Source organism: Panthera tigris, chromosome C2, assembly GCF_018350195.1.
Source record: "Panthera tigris isolate Pti1 chromosome C2, P.tigris_Pti1_mat1.1, whole genome shotgun sequence".
NCBI classification, from domain to species: Eukaryota; Metazoa; Chordata; class Mammalia; order Carnivora; family Felidae; genus Panthera; species Panthera tigris.
Window position 1 is genome coordinate 89,220,109 of NC_056668.1, and position 20,706 is coordinate 89,240,814.

Here is a 20,706-nt window from a genome sequence, read left to right on the forward strand (position 1 = left end):
GTGTTTTAGAAGATTTCTTATAACTTGAACTAGGGGTGGTGGCAGTATTAGTGGAAAAATGTCCATGTATTGGTAGCTTTTGGAGTAGACTCAGTAAGATTTGATAAATTGTATTATACAAGTGAGGAAATGGGAAGAATCAAGGATGACACCAAGTTTCAGGTATGAGCAACTGTTTAGATGGTGATGCCTGTTCCTGAGATTGGGAGCATGAGAGGTCTATTGTAGGATAAAACTAAATGTAGTAAAAAAGTCTAATTCTAATTTAATCCTGAGGTGACAGGAACTGGATTTACCCTCCCACCTGAAACAACTAAAAAATGGACAAAATACATGAAACAATAACTGTCAGAGCATTGGCCATAAATCAATAAAAGGTTCATCCATTCCTGAAAGACTGGAAATAAATGAGGTGAGCCTTATGCTTGCCACAGCTTACTGCCTTGGAGAGTTGCCAGGTTTCTACACAGGGAGAGGAAACCCAGGAAAAACCTGATAATATTCCTAAACTGAAGAGATAGAGCTAGGAATCTGGGGAAGCCAGAGATGCCAGGGATTTCAAGGTAAAGTTAATGGGAGGAGAGAATGGGAGGGAGGAACTCTAGAGACATACAGAACAGCCATGAGAATTATCTCCAAACAAATAGATGCAAAGATTTTTAACAAAATTTTAACAAATAGAATCCAACAATGTATAGAAAGGATAATGCATCATGACCAAATGGTTTGTTGGTTTATTTGTTTCTTTTTAGAGAGAGAGTGTGAGTGGAGGAGAGGGGCAGAGAGACAGAGAGAGAGAATTTTAAGTAGGTTCCATGCTCAGCATGGAGCCTGATGCACGGTTCATTCCCATGACCCTTATATCATTACCTGAGTTGAAATCAAGAGTTGGATGCTCAACCAACTGAGCAAACTAGGCTCCCCTATGACCAAATAGGTTTTATCCTAGAAATATAATATTGCTTTTGTATTCATAAATCAATAAATGTAATTTACTACATTAACAGACTAAATATGAAAATCCGTATGATCATCTTAATAGATGCAGAAGGAAAGAAACATTTGGTATTCACCATTCATTGCTGATAAAATCTCTCAGTAAATTAAGTTATAGAGGAAACCTCCTCCACATTATAAAAGACATCAAAGACAAACCTGCAGCTAATAGCATACTAAGTGGGTTCCCACGATCAGGAGCAGGGTCATGACATCTGTGTTACTACTTCTATTTATTTAGTATTTTCTGAAGATTGAAAATAGTATCCATTAAAAAGTATTTCATGGGGCACCTGGGTGGCTCAGTTGGTTAAGCATCCGCCTTCGGCTCAGGTCATGATCTCATGGTTTGTGAGTTCAAGCCCTGTGTCGGGCTCTGTGCTGACAGCTCAGAGCCTGGATCCTACTTCAGATTCTGTGCCTCCCTCTGTCTCTGTCCCTCCCCCACTCAGGCTCTCTCTCTCTCTCTCTCTCTCTCTTTGTGTGTGTGTGTGTCTCTCTCTCTTAAACATAAATAAATGTTAAAATGTTTTTTAAATTTATTATTGTTATTAACATACCGAAATAAGCTTGATTTTAGAATATCAACCTTGTGTATAATGACTTTGCTAAAATTTACTTCTTAATTCTCATAGATACTGAATTATAGATTCTCTTGAATTGTCTTCCACAATCTTATTATCTATATATAATGACAACATTATGATTTTGTGAAAAGCCCTGTGCCTTTATTTATTATTTTTATTTTTATTTTTTGCCTTAATGTATTGGCTAGGACTTCAAATACAGTGCTGAATAGGAATAGAGATAGCATAGGCTTCTATGTTTGATTCCAGAACTTAAAAAGATATTTAAAAATATTTCATATTAAGTGTAATTTTATTATATATGCTTATGAATATTCTTTAATAGAAAACAAGCTCCTGTCTATTACTAATATGATAAAAATTTGTAACTTGGAAGAGTGTTAGTATTTATCTTTTTTTATTTATTGAGATTATCTCTATATTTTTTAAAAGTTTTTTATTCATTTATTTAGAGAGTAAGAGAGATATATTTTGAGAATGAGTGGGGGACAGGCAGAGAGAGAGGGAGAGAGAGAGAATTCCAAGCAGTCTCTGCACTGTCAGCACAGAGCCTGATGGAGGCTTGATCTCACGAACCACGAAATCATGACTTGAACCAAAATGGAGAGTTGGATGCTCAACCAACTGAGCCACCCAGGTGCCCCAAGATTATCGTATATTTTAACCTTTGTTCTGTTAATGTGAAAAAATAACTTGATTTTCAAATTTTAAACCAAATTTGGACTCTTAGAATAAACTTAATTTGGTTTATTTCTTTTACATAAATTAGAATTTAATTTGGTATTATGTTTGACAATTTTGCATCTAAGTTCATGTCATTACTCTGTAATTTTATTTTCTTTTGTATTCTTCTCTTGTATATTAAGGATGACATAGCCTCCTGGGATAAATTGGAAACATTTTCTGTTTAATCTCCAGAAAGTTTTGTATCAAATTGGTCTCATCTTTTCCTTAAATACTTGGAGGAATTTGCCAGTAATATTACATGAAATTATATTCATAAGAAGTTTCTAAAATACAGATTAAATTCCATTATAAGCTAAGGAACAAATCAGATTTTCTATGTCTCCTTGTGTCAGATTTGGCAAGTTGTGGTTCTTTTTTTTTTTTTTTTTTTTTTTTTTTTTTAAGAAATTTGTCTATTTAAACTCACTATCATATTTTGGGCATAAAGTTATAAAATATTTTTATTACCTTTTTAATTTTTGGAGAACCTGTGGTAAAATGCCCTCCTTCATTCTTGATGTTGGTAATTTGTGTTCTTTCTTTTTTTCTTCATCAGTTTGCCAAGAATTTACTCCTGTTACTATTTTTTAGCAACCAATTTTTGCATTTGTTTGCTTTTCCCATAGTATGTGAGGTTTTTGTTCCACTTATCTCTGCTCTTTAAAAAAAATATTTTCTTGCTTCTTGAGATGGAAGCATAGATAATTGATTTTCAGCCTTTTTGAAACTTTATATACCTAAGCTATATATGCATTGCATTCTATGAGTAGAAATTAGTCATATTTTTGAAAAAAATTCTTTTTTTAATGTTTGTTTATTTTCGAGAGAGGGGATAAGGGGTAGAGAGAGGGGGAGACACAAAATCGAAAGCAGGCTCTGGGCTCTGAGCTGTCAGCACAGAACCTGACGTGGGGCTCCAACCACAAACTGTGGAATCATGACCTGAGCTGAAGTCAGATGCTTAACCAATGAACCACCCAGGTGCCCCTCAAAATACTTTCTAATTATCAATTTAAATTTGTTTTGGCCCAAGTGATACTTGTATTTTATTCATTTTAAATGAGCTGGTTATCCTTTTGTTACTTATTTCTTGATCAATTTCATCATGGTCAGAAAACATACTTTGTGTATATTGTTTTCTACTTTTTCAGTCAATTACAAAGAGGGGGCTGCTGAAACATTCAATCTAGATTTTGCATTTTCTATTTTACCTTTAATTTTGTCAGTTTTTGTTAAGCTGTGTATTTTCTTTGCCTTTCCTTCCTTTGTTTCTTTCTTTCTTTCTTTCTTTTTTTCTTTCTTTCTTTCTTTCTTTCTTTCTTTCTTTCTTGCTGTGTATTTTCAGTTTATGCCTTCTCCAATGGCAGAATCTTACAGGGATCTTAAATAGACAGCCAGGAGTGGAGTCAATTGCCCTCCTCCTTGGGAATCCTTGAACAGCAATGTTTGTCTTCTAAGAATTGTGAAATTACAGAAATCTCTGATTATTTTTATAATCCCTTAGCTGTTGCTTTCTGGTTGGTCTTGGCATTTTATATTGCATACGCACAGCTAGAAACTGACAAATGTCTCTAGGGGAAATTGCATGTAGAACATTGGTTCATTTCTCAGAGGCTCTTGGGATCTCAGCTCTCCAAGTGTTGGGTGCCTAAAATGCTCTCAATTTCTTCAATATCACAGGTTTTAATGAACCCAACTGTTAGAGCTGTTTTCAATTAAAGGGTACGTCTGGTATCAGTACTACGTCATAGTTGCTATACTTTATTTATTTCAACTTGACTGTAAGCCTTTTGAGGGTGAATGGAATGCTGTCATAAAAACTTAGGTTAGTACATTGGTAAGCATATTACATATTTTATCAATGTATAAAAGGGAATATAATTCTTTTGCTTTTCAATCACTAAAATGCTACAGGAAGGATAACGGAATGGAACTAATTAATGTTTCATGGTTGGAAACAGTTGGATGCTTAATCCAAGTTTTATAACACAAAGTGTGTCACTTAGCCAAGTTATTTAACATGACTTTGAACAAAAAGATGATAGCATTTCCCAGTATTTGTATGGAGATTGACTGATACAACTCATAGTAAGTGCACTTACATATTCAGTTGATTTCTTTGACCCTCCATCCAGCTTAGTAACACACATTTTGACTATAGTGACCAAGTCAGCATTTAAATGTTTGTTTGTTTTTGAGAGAGAGAGAGAGCACAGAGCAAACAGGGATGAGTAGAGAGAGAGGGAGACAGAGAATCCCAAGCAGCTTCTCAGCACAGAGCCTGATGCAGGACTTGAGCTCATAAACCATGAGATCATGACCTGAGCTGAAATCAAGTCTGATACTTAACCAACTGAGCCACCCAGGCACCCCAAACAAGTCAGCACTTATTTCTCCAAAGAAGAACAAGAATGACATTCTTAGGTACTTGTACAAAGTTTTAGTTTTACAGATTTAGGGATAACAGTGACGCATGTGATAGAGGGCTGGTACTTTTATGGAACCTTCCAATGTTGCTTCAGTTTTACTGATGCACTCCAGGAAATCAAGAATAAACCTAAAAGCACAACCCAACAGAAAGGGAGGAGTCAGTTTCCTTTATGCCTCAGAGTTAGCAAGGAATTTAGCCTTATGAGAACAGAAGTGAAGTTCAAAAACTAACTTAAGCCTGTGCACAATATAATTTTCTCTTCTTGAATCAAACTGCTCTGTGTCAAAAGGGGGAAATGCTCAGGACAGTAGCCTTCACAGAGCTGAGTTCAGCTTCTTTTGATCCAGCAAGGAGACATTACAACCTCAGAAAGACAGACTTGATGGAAAGTCCCAAAGACCTGAGTACGGGTCAAGGCTGTCATCTAAATAGACTTAGTTCTTACCCATCAGACTACACAGCAGATAAATGTTACATCTAGGAGATGAAGGCTTGATATTCGTCTTATACCTGGAATCAGTTTTATTCCCTTTATATAATTTACCATTAACTTCTCCATGTTGATGCTTCCCCTGAGCTATTAAAGCAGGATTTTCAGGGCTTTAAAAATGGGTTTTGTTCTTGTGAAAATAATCTCAGGTATTATGTAAATATAGCTTTTAAAAAGACTTAAAATCATGTATATGAGAAATAAAGTATTATGGAGTCATTTGTATCTCTGCCTTTGTGGATTATAGTTACATATAGGCATCAATAGAAAAAAATGTAAGCCTATTCTACACCAAAGTAAGGAGATAAAACGTTGAGTAGCATAGTCAAGATCTTCTCAATTTAGTTTAATGCAGATACTACTAAAGTTTAATCAAAATGTTGATATTAAAAATTTCCCAAATAAGAAATAGTATTAGAGAAAACAAGGAGAAAAACAACTAATGCCTGTGAAATGTTATTTGCTCTTCATGATGATCCAGAGCAGATGAAAGTCTATGTTGAATTTAATTTTTTTTTAGTCATAAATCTAGATGACCCAAACAATCTGAGATATTCCCAGTAGACTCTGGAAAAATGTCAGTTGTGTGTGTACCTTTTCTCTGTTCTTCCGAAAGAAGCAGCTGGGGGAGACTTACAGTCTGGTTTTACTATCTTTACCTTTACTGACTTCTAAAATGGAAAAATTTTATTTTCTGGTTGTCTTGAAGCTATCTACCTTACGACAAGGGCAGTCAGGAATGGAAGACCTTCAGTTATTTTTTGTGTCCCTACAAAAAAAAAACAACCTAAATTTCTTTGCACTAACCCTGGAATGCTTTCATTCATCAAAATATTCAGCAAACAGTCAATCTTGGAAGTATGCACCTGATATTGATTAGAATGCCGAAAACAATATTAAATTTAAAATGTACTGTTAAAAGATTCTAGTGTGGATCTTACTTCTTGGAGTAGAATCCATTTGAGCTATGAAGAAATGGGGACTAAAGACAATGACTCTTGGTCATTTAGTTTTGTTGTTTCTACATATCTTTAGGTATCTTAAATAGTTTGCCAAATTGTGAATTTAGGACAAATATGTAATATTTTGTCTTCCATAGTTATGAAGTATTTCATCTCTACAAAAAAAGTAAAGAAATGATATTGTAAAAATGTGAGAACCCATTATAAACTTGCTAAATCATATCAAGTGTACCAAATTTATTTTAGTATTTCTTTTACACTTTTGAAGCAGGATAACATTGTAGATGTAGTTTCAACCTTTTGAGTACTCATTCCTGAACCCTTTTTCTCTGTTGGAATAATTGCTCCTAAATGTGGTATGTAATATTTTATGTAAGTCTATATGTACATAGAAATGTATCTACATTTAGGGGAGCCTGGGTGGCTCAGTCGATTAAGCGTCCAACTTTGGCTTAGGTCATGATCTCGCTGTTCTTGAGTTCAACCCCCACATCAGGCTCTGTCTGACAGCTTGGAGCCTGGAGCCTGCTTCAGATTCTGTGTTTCCCCTCTCTCTCTGCCCTTTCCCCACTTGTGGTATGTCTCTCTCTGTCTCTCAAAAATAAATAAAAACATTAAAAAAATTAAATAAGAAAAAATGTATATATATTTATATACTGTACATTTAAAACATATATTATATGTAATATGCATATATGTATATCTGCAAGCAATATTTATGTGTATGTTGCATGTTTTTAGCATCCTTAAAAACTATACATATTGGAAATAGTCTTTTTCAACTTCTAGTTCAGTCATTTTAGCTGCTATATATGATTCCTTCCTGTCTATAGTTCAGAATTTACTTAACCATTCTTTTGATAATACATTTTAAGTTGATTCCATTTTTTTTAATGAATGTGTAAATGTTGCAATTGACATTCTTGTGAATGACTTGAGGTCACATGGGAGAATTTCTTCAAGACAGGTGCCTAGGAGGGGGACTGCTGGAAATAAGGGCATTTATATTTTCAACTTGACTTTGTATTAGTAGTTGTACTAATTTACATTCCCACCAGCAACAAAGTAGAAACTCTTTCTCTACATCATTGCTTATTCTTGTATATGATATTTTTGTGCATTGCCTGGAGAGGTCATAAAATTAAGTCAGAACCAGCTCCAGAAATGTTTTGCTACTTTAGTCTTATAGTCTCAAGGACTGTGTATCTGTTGTTTAGAAGATTTGATGAATCAAAGCTCCTAAATTTTGGGCAGTCTACACAGCCTAAAAGGGAATCAAAACTAGAGGTTGTTTATCCTGCTCGCTCCTTCCTCTTTCCCCCTAGTTTCATCCTGTAAGTCACAGTAGACAGTGAAAAAGGCTCCTTGAAGCATTAATCATCATCTGTGTTTCCGCATCTGTGTTTGCAAGCTAAAAAATATGCTGCATTAGTTTTCACACAGGGAAAGCATGTCAGAGTTTTCATTACAGGTCTTATTTCTTTATGTATCAATGAAATTGTTGAACTAGCCTGTAATTTTAGAGTTTTAAATTCTATTCTATACCTTTATTAGAGTCAGTCACTTTGCAGAAATAAGCAAATCTCTGAAAGTAGTGGTCTTATATAATGCAACTAGTTACAGCAAAAATTAACAAGTTTGTTTTACTTATATAGAAAATAGACCTACCTAAAAAATTATTGAAAGCTCCTTCCATCTATCTATCTATCTATCTATCTATCTATACATCTATCTATCATCTATTTCCAAGGGACTACATGTGTTACCAAATCCTGTGTAGATTATATTTAAGATAATAGTTATAAGGACATTTCCCAAAATGTCCTGCAAAGGCTAGTGTGTGAGACAGTGATCCAGTGCCTACATTGCAGTACTTTTTTAGAGGGCACAGATCCCTGGATTTTCACCCTATCTGGTCAATAAACCACAAATCCTCTACAGGTTTCTGACACTTGCTCTTCTGTACTGATTCCCAAACAGTGGGGTGATTTGTTCCTCCCTGAGTTCATGTTGCTTGGACCCACATCACACAATTCCAAACAAAGACTAATCCAAAAACACACTTTGTCACAAGAACCACTACTGACAGCCTGTCGTCTCCCAATAGATCCAGTTGAATGTAGAAATGGAATAAGAATTTTATTAAAAGTTTTCAAAAGGCTTTGTTGCCAAATTAGATTATTTTCATCTCATATTTGTCTTCATAAAGAAGCAAAGTCCACAAGTTTATTTTTCTCCTAATACTGTTCTGATGGTAGTGGAAATAAAATGAAAGCTATTGGAATTGGTATCTAGCTGGATAATAATAAAAAAAAAAATTGGCTAAAGTAGAGAATCATGAAAGCAACACAAGCCCATGGTAAATGTTTTACTTGGCTTAAAACATATAAATGTACATTCATTTGCAATATTGTTAAGTAGAGTTAGGGGTTTTTTTTTTCCTTAGAGCATAGATTGATTGACTAGATTTTTGTTTATTTTTTATAGCATAAACCAGTGCAGAATTTAACCTATAATTTAAATGTTTTCTTCTCTAGAGCAGAACATGATTTTTTTTTCTTTTTTAGAACATGATTTTAAAGACACTTGCAAAGAAATCTTCTAGGTTTTTATTACTTCTCAGTCTTCTGCATTGGTTATCCCACATATAAGATCTGTTTCTTTGGCCTTAATTACACATTTCTTAGGAAAACAGAAAGAGAATAGTCTAGAGTGATAGAAAACCTTCCAAACGTAAAAATCAACATTGCTTCAAGATAATTTTGTGATTCACAAACAGACCAGAAACACAATTCAGCATCTAGAGGCAAACTCCACAGACCTCTAGGACCAGGCTCTAGAACCAGGAAGCAAGAAGTGGCTGGGTTTAACTCTGTGTTGTAACAAGGACCAGATTGGCTCACACAGGGCCTGGAGGCATATTAATGGCATTACACTGAGACAAGATACACTTACAAGTAGAGATTTTAAAAGTTTTGAGGGCTACCTCTTTTGGTACCTGGTATTGAGCTGCTGCTTGGAGCAAGGGATGGAAGAGAAAGGGAGGCATAGCAGGACCCAGGCCAAAGTGCCTATTGACTCAGAAACTACAGTTGCGGCAACCTCAGGAAACAAAGGCTCAAGATTTCTTAGAAGACTTGTTTCTGAAGTACATACCCATGAGCTGCTGGAGAGACAACTGTAAAATCCACAGACTCAGGTTGGAACTCAGGGGAGAGAAACAGAGAAAGGCACAAATAAAGAACAAAAATGGCAACAACAACATGAAACTTTCCAAGAAATTCCCAGTCAATGTGGACCTGAAAATTAAAATTCCAAAGCACAAGAGAAGGTCAGCTCCATGACAGATAGTCACAAAGTCAACATACATGTTTTTGTTTTCTTGAATTCAAAACGATTGGACTTTCTCACCTCAAATAGTATCTTTCTCATTCCCTACACCCTCCACTTCTTGAACTTATGTGAGGTGTATGTTGGAGCTTCTCAAACTTTCCCTGGCATTTTTTCCCTTTTCTTTCATATTTTGATCTATTTATATCACTTTGTAGTCTACTGGGTCAATTCCTTTGTCAAATGTTCTAATTACTTCATTTTTTCTCTGGCTTTGCCCAAATTAGTATACATCCATAATTTAATTTTAATGTTATTTTCATTTCCAAAATTAATAAGTGACATTTTAAAGTAATCTTCATAAGGTTTTGATCCGTATTTGTCTGCTTTTGCTTCATAATTTCTGTACTTTATGGATATTTTTTCTTCTTTTAACATTTTGAGGATTTTCAGAGCCATTTAAATGTGTTTTTCCCCAAAGGATTGTTTTAATTATTTGCATTTATTGAGGAGGAAATCATACAGCCAGCTAGATTATTATTCAAGAGCGAGAAAGAAAGAAGATATTACCAAAATACAAGAGCTGAGAGTTTATAATTGAAGCATTCTTACTGACACATTACTAGAAGATGCGCTTCATCTAAATCAATCAATCAATCAATCAATCAAGGAAAGGAAAGGAATGTGATGTTATAAGTACTCATGAACCAAAATAGTGGTAAATGATATTGGTAAGGCTATTAATTTCCTTAAATTATAAGGAAAAAAAATACAACTCTAAGCCTTAGAGGATTATTATTTCAGTAGCCAAAGCATATTAATTCTTGTATTTGGGAAGAAAAAGATGCACTGAATAGCTTTAGACTTTGTTGGGACTATGTAAAGTAAATGTTATTGCTAACATTTAAGAGCAGACACTAAAATATTATGAAAACCCATTTTTTCTTAGCATTTTTGGGAAAGCTATATATATGTGAGATAGAGTTACCTAAATAAAATTCAATCCAACAGATGGCAAAAAATGGAAACAGAAAAATATGAAAAAGAATGTGAAAGAAGTAAATAAATGAAGTGGAATAAATAAGTCCATATCTAACTAGTAATTATAAGACACGTTAATGCACTAAACTTACATGTACAGATGAAGGCTACTGGATACTATATTGAAATAAAATTTAGACAAACACACCTTCTAAGCTCCTGAGAAAGTAGTGTGGAAAAGTTGTAAATGAAAGAAATATAGTATGAAATTCTAACCAAGTGCTGCTGGTATAGTGATATTAATATGAGACAAAATAAAATTTAAGAGAGAAAAACATTATTAGTGTTGGAGAGAAATTTTACAAAATGATGGAAAGAAAAAAACTAAGATATTGCAGTAGAGAACCTGCACACAATTCACATTTTTTTTTCTTGAAAAAATTGCAGAAAAGGAAAAGTACACTCATGGACCAGAATAAGTGTTTTTTTTTCTCTAACATAGTAGAGATTTTTTTTTCTCTAAACAGATTCATTCATTCATGTGTTCTTCAGTAAATATTTTTGAGTACCGGAATGTCACAAGTTCTGTGCTAGGGATTAAAATAACAACAAAAAAAGAGGCAAGCATACAAGTTGATATACCTTATAATTAGCAGTATAAATGAGGAGGAATTTATTATAGAAATTGACCTGAATATATTTCAAAAATATTTTATTGAATTGAAGACCAAATTACTTACTGATACTTACAGCAAGAGGCCAACCATAGCATTTTAAAAAGACTGTGGCTATAGTATATGTAGTAAAAGTCCAGAAATATACAATGTAAAGAAATACAATGAATTCTTTCTTTTGGAAAGGATGGAGGGAGGTGGGACTGGGATTATAAAGGCTGTAGAAGAAAAGATCCAGAAGTTTCCATTTCATATGTTAATATTCTTTTTAATCAAAATCTTTGAGGCAAACATGGTAAAATATGAAATTTTGTTTAGCTGAATGGTAGTTAGGGTCTTTTAAACCCTATGATATTCTGTATTTAATGGGAAAAAACATTAAAACTCTTTATAAACTTCAGAAGTACTGTGTAATTATTCAGAACTTCAGAATTCAGTACTTCAGAATTATTGTACAATTTACTTTGCCAAAGGCCTTGACACTGTTTTGAAAGCACACTGTTCACTAAACCTTAAAAAAAATTCCATGGTAACCATTGCACCATGCAACAAACGCTCCTTGAATCTGTTGTATCTGTAAGAAAGATAGAGATTTGGGATTATGGTGGGAGTATGGTAAAACAAGTGTATTGTAAGAAAATTAGCTTTCTCTTACTGTTAATTTTTTTAAAGTTTATTTGTTTTTTTTTTTGAGAGAGAGAAAGGGAGCGTGTGGGCACATGAGTGAGGGAGGAGCAGAGAGAGAGGAAGAGAAAATCCCAAGCAGCTCAGAGCCCAATGAGGGACTTGAACCTGCGAAGCTTGAGATCATGACCTGAACCAAAATCAAAGAGTCAGACACTTGATGGACTGAGCCACCCAGGCCCCTCTAAGAAATACTACTTGAGTGCCTATGTCTTGGGCACTTTTCTAGGTTTTGGAGAAATGATAGTAAGCAAAAATATCCTCATAGAACTTGCTGATAGTGATAGAGGTAAACAACATCAAATAATTACATGCAAAGGTGGTACAAACTGGTACATGTGGGTATGAACTTAGGAAAAAGGATTTATCATAGGGAGATCAGGGAAGATGATTTTTGAGCTAAGGCCTCAACACCAGTGACTTACCCACCTCGGCACTCCTCTCTTACTATTAATTTTTTAATGTTTCCTATTTCCAGGTTCTAAAACTAGTGGATATAAAGCAAAATGGAGTCTTTGAAAAGCAAATAAATGTAGTATTTAAGTAAATATCTGAAAACATTGTTGTAGGTTGTAGCCAAACACACTTATCAAATGTTAAGAAGCGAGAAGATATAATCTCCCGTTTTTCAGTATATAGCTCTAGCATAGTAACCACTGCTGGATAATTTATGGAGGCTGTAGACATAAGGTATGTGTATAAAAGGTGGAAAAGTGAAAAAAGAGCTAATAAGTTTTCTTACTTTTGAAGGTATTTCTCGGGTTTTCTTTCTGTTGTTTTTTTGTTTTTGTTTTTGTTTTTTTTTAAATCCTGTCCCTGTTTCAATTTTTTTTTTCTCTAAACAGACTCATTCATTCATTCATGTATTCTTCAATAAATATTTTTGAGTACTAGTATGTCATAGGTTCTGGGCTAAGGATTAAAATAACCAAAAAACAAACCCAAACTCTATTCAAGGTAATTTATTGCCTTTTCATGCCCAGAGACATATTGAAGTAGTTAATGTTTAATGTCCACATAGAGATTTTAAATCACTGGGAAGGCTTCCTCTCAAGAATAAACAATCAGCTAACTGAACAAACAAAACCCTGTATCATGTTAAAATGCCATTGTCATACAATGCCCAGATCATTTGGTGGTAGGGACTGTGTGGAACCTTGCATTTCCTTAATACACTGTCTTTACAGCTCATTGCTTGTAATTACATACTCAAGGTCACTTTCTTTCCAGACACTGAGATCACTAGATCATGGCCTAGGTCTGCTTATCCATTTCTATAAACCTACCACCTTATATAATAATGCATATTAGGCACACAGTAAACATTTGTGGAATAAATGAAGAATATAAATGTAGTGATGCATGCTTAATGTGTCTGTGTTACTCTGTTTCTTGCCTCTTCTGACAGTGCCAAGTAACTTGTCTTTAGAACAAGATTCAAGATGAATCATTAAGAAATAGCAACTTGAAATTTAGTGTATCAGGAACGATGCCCTTTTTTTTTATTCCTTCTTATGCTTTTGGGCCTAACAACATTTCAGGATAAATGATACTATTTTTAATTGCTTTTTAACATTAAGTAAAGGGAATACTAATATTTTAAAAAATAGGTATGATGTATTTGGTAACTAAATCTATGCAATTATTGTATATCTTATTGTATATATTTATAAAATTATTGTATATATTTATAAAATATATAAATATACTCACAATTTATGTCTCGGTTAGCATGTGGCAAGAGCAGTTCTGTGATGAAAGACATCTAGATGTCCCAGCACCCCTTGGCCAGACTACAGCAATGGATGTTCTCCGACTGGTTTACTCTGCCATCTTCATTTCATGAAGATGTTGTTCTTGTTTTGTACCAACTGTGGGTTTTTTAAAATCACCTCTGTATCTGTTTTCTTTCTTTTTCTTTTTAGCTCAAACCTACCAGTTTATCAGCACATCCTGCTGGCTCTAGATTCAATTTTGAATATTTTAGCACCCCCACAATTTTGGCTGCTAATGCCCTGGTCAAAGCCATCATCATCCCTCCCAGGATGCAAACAGTAGCTTCCATTTGTGCTTCTTGTTTCCATTCTTGCTCTGATTGTCTGTTCTTTACCAAGAAGCCACGGGGAGCCTCCAACAATGTCACACAGGGCAGCCCCTTGCTCCAAGGTCTCTACTAGCTTCCTGTCTCCTTAGATGAGAATGAAAGAGCTCTCCATGTCCTACAGGTCCCTGCATCATCTGACCTTGGCCACCTCTTTGACTTTGTTGCAGACCTTTCTTGCCTCTGAGTCTTTGTTTTTTCCTATTCCTTCTGCCTGGAAATCGTTAACTGAAGACATGTAACAGTTTGTTCCCACCTTTATTTAAGTCCTATTTCAAGTGTCACAACTTCAGACAGGCTGTCCCTGACCTCTCTACAAAAATAGATCACTTTGTCATTCTTGATTCTTTTATTATGAGGTTGTACCATATCTTGTTATCTGTCTGTCTGTCTATCTACCTATCTACTTCCCTCCCTCCCTCCCCAACTACAATGTTAGCTATGGGTTTTATTTCAACCTCAGTGTAACTCCAGGGCATAGACAGTGTCTGGTACATGGATGGTACTCAGTAAAGACATTTTGAATACGTTTTTATTTTCCTCCTTGAAGTCTTCCCTTATGGTTGTTGCCTTCATTTTCTTCCTTATTTGTTCTAATATTAGTACCATTTTTAAAGCACATGTTTTATCTTCATGATTGTGGATTACATAGACAGAGGAGCATGCCTTCTGTTTCCCTGGTGCTTAGTATGTTTTTGCTCCTAGTGGTAATAATTGGGTTGTCACTGTCTGCTATTTATAGTAAAATAATAGGTAGAAAATAATAACTAGAAAGAACTCATTATTGCCTGGCATTTTAACCTACTGTCATGTTATTGTGCAGTGTCCAGATTGTTTTAGAATTTTGCCAATGTTTCATGGTACTTTACTGTTGCCTATTGGCACAATAGTTCCTGTTAGGCAGATTCTTAGCTCATGAACCTGATATTTTCCCTTTTAACAGAATCTCCGCTAGTGTTTTGCTAATTACTAAGACATTTCCAAGTTTTACTTGTAATTTATTTGTCATTAGGAGAATTGTGAAAAGCTAAATCCTATCATAAAAGACGAGAAATGTTGTGTATAAAGGGGAAGTTTTATAAAAGGAGTGATTAGGACCTATGTCTCTGGAGCTAGACCTTCCAGATTTCATCTTACTCTGTCACATTGTGACTTTTTGTCAAATTGATTAAATTCTCTTTGTCTGAGTTTCCTCATCTGGAAATTGGAGATAACCATCCCTACCCCATGGATTATTGTAGAGATGAATGAGTTAATGTATTCCAAATACTTCTAACAGTCCCAGAAACATCATATTACTGAATAATTATCAGGTCTTATTATTATATAGTGGCACAGTTACTATTAAAGGCCCATATTTGTGAGAAAAGAATTTATTGGTATTTACACTTGACATACAATACATTATTGAAACTCATGCAACATATTTGAAGAAAAAAACAACTTTAATTATCCTAACTAAACTGTATTCGTCCAATATTGGTCAACTCTTTTGAAAATTATCCTTGAATGGAGAGATAGGTAACAAACAGTCAATAGTTCATTTGAAGTAGTAATCTCACTTTTTTTCCATAAATGGGTGATGATCATTCACTTTGCTCTTGTAAGAAACGAAACTATAATGACATTTGAAAACCACAAAATATAACCTGCTTTGCAGAGACTTTGTATTTATTTTTCCATCCTATATTTTACATTTGTTTTAGAAGTTTATAAAACCTAACAAGGAGACTTTTTGTAAAATTTCAATGAGTTGGGAATTATTTTTGTTGGTCTTAGCCTATAAATTGACACATCTAATGGCCAGCAAATTAAAAAACATGCAACAGATCCAGGAAAAAATACCAACTGCAAAAAGAAAGGTGAAATGACAAGTAAATTTTCTAAAATTAGTTAAATGAAAAGCATAAATGTATTGGAGATGAATTACATTAAACTAAACATTGCTTTAAATATCACTGTTTTTGCATATCTATGATACCTCTCGAAAAGATTATTGGTGCCTTTTTAAAAATTTGTTTTGGGGTGCCTGGATGAATCGTTTGGTTAAGGGTGCCACTGTGGCTCAGGTCATGATCTCTTGGTTCGTGAGTTCAAGCCCCACATTGGGCTCTGTGCTGACAGCTCAGAGCCTGGAGCCTGCTTCGGATTCTGTGCTTCCCTCTCTCTCTTTGCCCCTCCCCTGCTCACACTCTGTCTCTTTCGAAAATAAATAAAACATTAAAAAATTTAAGACTTTGCTTCAATCTTTTTGTATTTAACACTTATAAACAGTAAAGAATTTCTATGAGCGGTTCTTTAAAGGAGACACTTGGAAAACTTCAAGGTAACTTTTATTTTCCCTATTTTACTTTAAATGTATTTTTCCCTTTGAAATTTAGTGAACCCCTCCTACTGAATTTTGGAAGTCTTTCATTTTTTACCAAAGGCAACATGCTTGCTAAGAGTCAACTGAGAGCAATATTTGTGCAGGAATTTTAATTTAATAGATACACCAGTTTATAATGGAAACATCAATGCAACACTAACAACAGTGGAAGTGTAGACATTGCTGATTATATTAATGCTGTAGACTTACTTTCTCCAAATGAAGATCATTCCATTTTCTATTGTTTTACTACTTGAAATAAAACATATTTACATTTCTTCTCAAAGAAACATCATTCAACGTACATCTGACTACAACTTTGAGTGTCATGAATGCATGAAGGCTTGTTTTGTTCAGTTTCATTATCTGTATGGTGGAAACTGTACTATCAGTAAAGATGCTCTCATCAAGAAATCACTTCAAATAGTGTCACTGCCTGACACTTTTATTAAAAATGCTAGTGATAGTAAATGTACTTATTGAAACTGTATTTACTACTCAGCTATACAAGCTTTATTAACATTTTTCTTTTTTTAATGGATTATAAATAAATTATCTGAATAGTTTCCTTTTTAAAAATATTGCCCAATACTCAGCCTATTCAAGAGTCTGAAGTACGGCATTGAGAAATCATTTAATCTGTATCAGTCATAATTCTTGGCCACTGAAAAAGGACATTAGCCACAAATCACACTACCTCATCTGCCTGTGTGCACCGTATCCCAAGACATCAGACTGTTTACTGTCTGGTCTGTCTGATTAAGAACTAGTGGAGACTGAGGAGCAGCATAGGTAAGCTTTGTCTCAAGCAGAAAATCCTCACTAAACCAAGTCAAGATCCAGATCACATATATCTAACTTCCTTTTGTAATTTGGGCAGAGGAGTGTAGAATTGATGTAAGAGATTTGATTCATGTCTGGGTTGCACTTACACTATTTATTGTTTGCTACTCTTTGACTGCTTACACAGTAGAGGCAGCCCTGAAGACCAATGTTCCCATAGGCAGTTGACATATATTTGATGGCATTTGGGTTAAAACACAGCATAAATAAAACCAGCTTGTCTTGTACTATATTAAAACCATAGAGATGGAAAAAAAAATCAATGTTTTTTTTTTCTGTATAGAAAAGGATGAAACTCATGAAGAAAAGAACTAATATTACCCAATTTTGGGTAAAGGCAACAGAAGCACAAAAGCACATAGACTACTTTTATAGAGAAAGATGTAGGTAAATAGACATTTTTATATGTAGTGGAGATTAGACTGCCAATCCTGTAAACCGTCTCGTTACCTTGATTTCAGAGGACAACAGTTAGGTTACATCGTGGTAATGCTGACTTGATGAGTGCATGATACAGTAATGTAAGGAAACAAAGATCGATATGAAAATGACTACAGAGCCTCTGAGGAGTACACACAGATCAATATGGTGTAAGTCATAGACTACCCTCCTCTATAGAAGAGTCTTGTAAGAAAGTGAAGCCAATTCTTCTGAGAAGTTTTCCCACTCTGCCAATGAACTATAAATTATCATAGTCAAACACAATATTAAACCATTCCTTTCTTGGAACTGAAAGGCCCTTGGAAGATTAACTATCACCCCAAAAAATGAAATGAATGAAGTTTTCTTTCAAATTATAGTTTCTTCCACATTATTTTACCAAAGTCGGCTTGAGTCAAGAGCTTTTTGTCTCAGGGCATATTGAGTGTGCTAATAACCAGATATACAGAGTTGGGCTGACCCAGAGCCATCTAGCTAGTTAGTCTCAGTCACACCTCTGATTGGTGTTTAGAGGTACAGGGCAAATTACTGTGTGATTCTTAGCTCATGTAAGTCCGAGATAGAATGGCTCACATGTAGAGTTTTCAGCAAGCAAAGTGAATTTCTAAATTACAGCTTCTCTCCTTAGATATAATCAGTAAATTGATTAGTAAATGGGTTTATAGAGGTGTTTGGCTTCCTGACTAGGGAGCCTTCCCCCACCCCCCATTTGTTATGGCTATTCCATGTAATGATGAATATGGGCGGGTACCTCATAAACGGTCACATTACAGACAGACAACTTCTGAGTATGGAATGGAGGCATTTACATAAACAGAGGCTCATTCTCTGCTTCATGCTGTATTGCAGTTTTTCATGCCCATTAACTATCTACTCTGCCCGCACTTGAGCCCCTGTGCTAACATTAAAGTAAGTTCATCTTCAAGGGAAAAATATATCTCAGAAGATTCGTCTCAGATAGAGTGTTTGAATAACATTAAGTGAACCAAGCAAAAATAAAATGCTAATGAAATTAGTGTAGTCAGATTTTAAAGTTGATGAGAATAAACAAATTCTTCTGATAAAGTATAACCGTAACACTTAGTATGTTTTTCATTGCAGTATTTGGGAAAAAATACAATTGTGTATTGAAATAATTTGACTTTTTAAATATATTTTAAGAATTTTTCTTTTTGCTACTCTTTCTAAAGTAAAAAGTCTATTGGGAGAAAATTTGATTGTCCTATATAACTTAGTTATTAAGACTAACCTGACTCCTTTATTTTCATTGACTCTAGTATTTGAAAGACGACATAAAATACAGCATCTTTTTATTAGGCTCTATCCTAATAATATGAAGAGTTCACATAAATTTTAAAGGACTCCATGTGTTCCATACAAAACAATTAGATATTCACAGCAATCATATGAAATAAAGTGCTTTTCTCTTTTTACAGGTGAGGAAACTGAAGTTCAGAGAGGTGATTTCCCCAAATTATATACCATTGTACGGGGCAGAGTAAGTTCTAACTTGAAAATAATTGTTCTATAATTTTATTCAACAGCGTTTTTTTCTTTCTTTCTTTCTTTCTTTCTTTCTTTCTTTCTTTCTTTCTTTCTTTTTTTCTTTCTTTCTTTATTTCTTTTAAACCATTTTTAGACGTTGTGCAAAGCAAAGAGATAGCAGAACAGAGTACAAGACAATATTTACCTTGGTGGCACTACAGCCAAGGATATGTGTTTGGAAAAGAGCATGTGCAAGTGAGGGGAAAGAGAGAGAAATGTACAAGCAGTAACAATATAATGTGATAAAAGCTAAATGTGATAATAAATTCAAAATGTATAGCATCGCAAAATCGGCAGCAAATATTACTTTGGGAATGTGTCAGGGAACCCTCAGAAGGGAGGTAATTTATCATATAAGTTGGGAACGACAAGTGGATTAGGTATTAATCAAGTTGAAAGATCAAAGAAGGCATTTTTGGCATAAACAAAAGATGTGAAGTGAAAGGAACTAATAAGTATTCTTGAGCAGCTGAGTTGTTTGTGTGTGGTTCTTGGTTGTAATGACCAAGTGAGTGAGACTATAAAGCTAAAAACCATCAAGAGCCTCAGAGGTTTTGCATGTCATGGTAAGGAGTTTGGATTTTCTTTTTGGTCAATAGGGACCCACTGAAAGTGTTGAAATTCATTCAAAGCTTGAACTTCCTTCCCCAAAACTAAGTGCAATAAGCACCAGTCTTGACGCAAACATTGTATTTTGAGCCAGAAAAGGACATTAACAAACAAGCAAACACCGGTGGGGGTGGAGAGAGAAAGTAACACAACTGGTCTGCTAAAGATTCCACCCCAGTGGGAGAAACAAATGACAACCCACAACCTCAGCATATGGTATGTAATCTGAAAAAGATTGATGCACATTTACAGGTGATGATTCAATAATGATAATGTTATTATTAGAAACATAATACATTTACACACCTTCACCCTCCACATCTCTTATTTGAGAACTACTTGTATAGGAAATAACAATGAAGTATGACATTGTGGAGGAAAAAAAAGAAGTTTTGGCATTGTCATCACACAAACCCACAACCACAAGCCTGACAGAAATATTAAGGAAAGCTGGAGGCATGACATGTTTTTAAATTTAGCCCATAAACTCTTGAAATTCTACCCTTAAGGTTTTCTCTGTAGGAACTCTTCTCTCTCCAGCCTCCTCCTGGTGACCGACATTACTTCTGGACCACACCTAAGAGGTTGTTAGGAGAAGAATATCTATGCAAAATAGAAATATCAATAAAGCAGATGTCCTTACTTTGGTTTCCATAAATAAGAAAGAAGTTCAAGGATAGCCCTGATGGCGATAACTTTAAGATGGCAGTTCTTAGTAGTCAATAGAAAAAAAATAATATCAGCATGATAAAGACACAGAATTTTATTTAAAAACTTGTACACACACAGAACATATAGGTCACCAGTAGGTGGGACCCAAAGGGAAAAACACCTGAAGCAGTGGACTTTTTATGCTTTTGTAAAACCCGTGTCTTTTTTAAAAAGTTCAACTGTAATCATGCAGAGGAACTTCGTCCATGACAAGAGGGTAGAAGCCA